This window comes from Choloepus didactylus, chromosome 9, assembly GCF_015220235.1.
Source record: "Choloepus didactylus isolate mChoDid1 chromosome 9, mChoDid1.pri, whole genome shotgun sequence".
Taxonomy (NCBI): domain Eukaryota; kingdom Metazoa; phylum Chordata; class Mammalia; order Pilosa; family Megalonychidae; genus Choloepus; species Choloepus didactylus.
The window spans coordinates 60,960,635-60,965,063 of record NC_051315.1 but is presented as its reverse complement, the minus strand read 5'-3'; positions in this window follow the sequence as shown (position 1 = coordinate 60,965,063).

The window sequence follows — 4,429 nt, the reverse complement described above, 5'->3', positions numbered from 1 at the left end:
TGACTAAATATTTTCTTCCAACTTTGGGAACTATCTTAACTTTCCCATTTCCTCTCAGGCCTAAGGGGAGCTCTTTATGGAACTATCTTGACTTAGAGGAGTGTTTATGAACTGAGCAGCAAGTCTCTCCTCATAATTGAACAGCATTACTTTTCTATTATCCTTATTATTGTTCTAGTCTGTATTTTTCCCTTTGGAGTGTTTGCTACATTGTTAACTTAATACAGGTTTTTTTTTCCCCATTATTTCCTCTACTTGTCTTGATGCACATATTTTCTCTTTTGGTGTCAAAATAAGGTGATGGTGAATTATGAGTCTCTTCTGAGCCGAGGATACTTTTGTAATCTGGTAACCTTTGGCATGAAGCACATATCCTAGTGAATGATGGAGCACTTAAGAGTGATTCACCACTGAGCATTACAGAAAATAGGCTGGCGGGTTCAAAAATTCAAGGCAAGTTCCTTCTACCCAGCGTGGTGTATATACTGTACTCTCACTTTTCTACCCCCTATTATGTGGTTAAGAGAGAGGAGATAATGATGGCTTCTTAAAGTTACCTATAATGCACTCAAAACTCTGTTAGGTGTAATGGTTTTAAAAGGTAGAATGAAAACACCGCTAGAAGATCAACACAAAAAGAATCATTTTCTGATAGAGAGAGTGAGGCTTGTGCTTGTCTTGATACATACGCATGCGGTTCCCATTAACTGTAATGGAATTATAAGTGCCCATTAAGGGAGTATTTACCACCCCAAATGTGGTAGGGAAATACTCTCTCCACCCACCCCTCCCCAGAATTTCTTGTATTGATTTAGTTTCTTGTGGTAGAATTAACTCTTGTGTCATATTTTTAAAGTTACTCTTGAGTATTCAGTGCATTGTCTTTCTAATGTGGGGTATAAAAGAACAAATAATTGACAGTGAAATATAATGAAACAATAACAACAACAAACCCTATGTAAAGCCTAAATCAGACCCAGATTATTTACTTTTCGGGTTAGAAGCATTGACCTGTAATATTCCTCTGAACAAATATTTACTCAACATTTGACCTTATTGACTTTAGGCAATTTTCAGGGTTGTTAAGACTTTCTATATTAACATGGAAATGAGCTTCTAATCATACAAAACTGTTGATTAACAAGGTGTACAGATTTGCATAATGGAAAAAGAACTGTGGTTTGCTCGGTGATCTTTCCGCTATATATAAATTCGGAAATCTTGATCACTAGCAGATGCTTAGCTTTAAAGTGTTGTCTTTCTGTATGTATGAATATGTGTGTGTGTGTGTATACACACACACACACATATATTTACACACTGAGAAATATTTATACAAATATAGCACTGTCTTCTGAGCTCTCAAACCATATATCTAACTTTCTACTGGGTATCTCCTTGAGGTGCTCCAGGTACGTCAAACTCAACATGTCCAAACCTGAACTTGTCATCTTTCCTAGTGAGCCTACTCCCCCCGTTCCCAATCTCACTGAGTAAACCATTATTCTTTCCATTATCTAAGCCCCAAACCTCCAAATCATCCAATTTCAGATTTCATATCTTGCACACTAATTACTGTTGATTCCATCTCCTAAATGTTTTCTGGAGGCAACAGGAAGACATCTCTGCAAGTAGGCAGGTTGCAGCATGGCTGAATCTAGTATCAGATCTATGCAGATGATCATTAAGAAAGAAGCGTGGCAGCAAGAAGTGAGAATCCAGTCACTGGGACTGGAGATGGGGAGATTTAACCAAGATAGCCCGAGACTCAGAGAACTAATGTATTAGGTGTAAAATTGAGCAGTGGTGAGGGGAAGTAAGGGATGGAGACATAAGATGGGGGATCTGTTCTCAGAACTGGGATGGCAGGCCAAGGCTTGGCCATACACCGCTTAAAGAAAGGCCAGAAGTAAGACAAGAGGTCAGAACTGGGCCAGTAGAGAGGGTGACTTGAGGCAGAGCACAGAGCTGTGGATCCTGTAGTCTTATATTTCCCTGGCCTTAGGGCCAAATTAATCCCAGAGGCTGGAATAGGAATGCAGAACAGGTGGGAGTTAGATGATCCCAACTGCCACTCTATTGTAAACTGTCCTTTTGTCTATTTATTTCCTAGTGTATTACTATTTTTCTATGATTCCTATGGCTTTTTATTTCTTTGAGTTCTCAGAATGTAAAAACAAAATTTACAAGTAGAACATTCATTGGTTTTAATTCAAATATTTTCCTACACAGCTGCTTGAAAACAATATATTGGGCATCAGTCCTAATTGTCCTTGTTTACTTTGTTACAGTGTGAAAAGCAAGACTACATTCTGTGATGTCTGAACTACTAGAATTCTAAATTTGTAAGGTGCTAATTAATGAGTGCCACTATTATTATGTCATAATCCATCCAGAATTTAATGATTATTTCTCGAATGCCCACCATGGGCTAGATACTGTTCTCAGGGCTAGAGATACAGTAGTGGCCAAGCCAGATGGGGAACCTGCCCTCCTGCACTTTACTGTCTTTCTCCAGGTATCTTGATAACCTAGAATGCAGCTGAGAACAGCAAAAAGAAGGCACAAATATCATTCTTCTGAATTAGGGTAGTTATTCAGAGTAAAGGCATCTTAAGCATTAAATTAATATGCTGGGGGCTTTAGTGGCAGACATACTGATGACACCCAGTGATGCTGTGATGACCTCTCTGCCCCCAAAGTCCTAGAAGCTGGCAGTCGGGATCATCCAACTCCCACCTGTTCCTGCCACTACAGGTGGCTAAAATATGAGAAAATGTTCAGCCTCCTAGAGTATAAATATGCAAGTTCAAACAAGGAAATATAATTTTGTAACTATCAAGTTAGAAACAATTTTAAACATCTAAACCACCAGGTAGCCAGAGACAGGCACTCTTAGATGCTGGCGGTATGTGTACACTATTATGGTCTTTAGGAAAATAATTTGCACTCCTTGAAAAATGTTCACATCATTAAATAGTCTGTTCGACATCAAAGAGTCCATCCTAAGAAAATAATTTTTAAAATAATATTTACAGAGATATATCATGACATTATTTATAATTATAAACAGACAATCTGGATTTCCATCTATAGAGGATAAGTGGAGTTGGTTATTATACAGTCAATTGAGTGGAAATTTTACCATCACTAAAAATTATGTTTCTGAAGAGTTTTGAGGATGTAAGAAAATTTTTTGTTATAATTGCAAATAAAAAAAAGGAATACACGTTTGTATATAAAGAATGATTTCAACTGCTTGTAAACAATTACGTAGAGTGAAAAAACTAGCGGGACATTCACCAAAATATTAACAGTGAGTGCTTCTGTGTGGTGAGACGACGGGACTCAGAAGAGAAGTTGCCAAAGTGGAACTGTGGGACCTTGATGGAAAAGTTTTCATCAAGTGGGTGGGGATATAAACCCCCTCAGGCCAGATGCAGACCTTCTCATAAAATATGAGACCACCTGTACAATAGAGAGGGACTGTGGCATCTTTAGCAGCCTTTGGCCAGTTGAGGCCAAGAAAGGGCTGTCTTTGTGGGAAGAGCTGGATGCTGAAGCTGTGTGTGCCAAACTGTGTTCCATAGAACCCTAGCATTCCATAATTTAGAAAGTCCATAAGCATCTGATTCAAAATTTTTTCACCATTTAAATTGTAAGATTACAATCGCCATCCCTTAACCCCAGTTTCAAATGTTTGCATTTATTAATTTGATTAATTTTATAATAACTAAATGCTAAATGTTATAAAGCTGAATGTTTTATCGGTTTTGCATATTGGAGTTTTAAGGATGAATTTGTTTGGGAAAAAAAGTGTTCTGCTGTTTAAAAACAATAGAAGTGAAAACTGCTGCCCTCAAGTTCGCTGGGGCTTCTACCCAAAGCCCAGGTCTCAGAGCTGCCTGGGGGGCTTGCCTGAGGGCTGCGCTGTGTCCGCCCATCTCACAGCTGACTTCCTCTCTGGACACCTCAAGCCTCACATCTCTCTCTCCTCCACTTTCTCTGCAAGGCTGGCCGCAGCTCCCTCTCCTTAGATATTCCCTTTGTTCTCCCCCATTCCTTATGAAATGTCAACAAAAAACTTATTTCCTCCACAGGATCTTTCATTCAATATTCATTGAAAAACTTTTACTGAGCATTTATTATGTATAAGGCACTGTGCTATGCAGCGGAGAGCTTGGAGTTCAGTGAGGATGTTAAATAAATGACAATGAAAATTTAGACTGGCAACTGCTATGACAGTGAAGGAATCAGGAGCGATTTTCAAAAGCAAATAATATCTGAGGTACAGCTGAAGGAATATGTAGAAATTAGGTGAACAAGTGGGGGAAAAATGTTCTGGCAAAAGGCAGAATTGGATATAACATGAGCAAAAGTGGTGGTGGTTGAGAGAGGGTTTGGAACTTATCTTGATGGCAACAGAGAA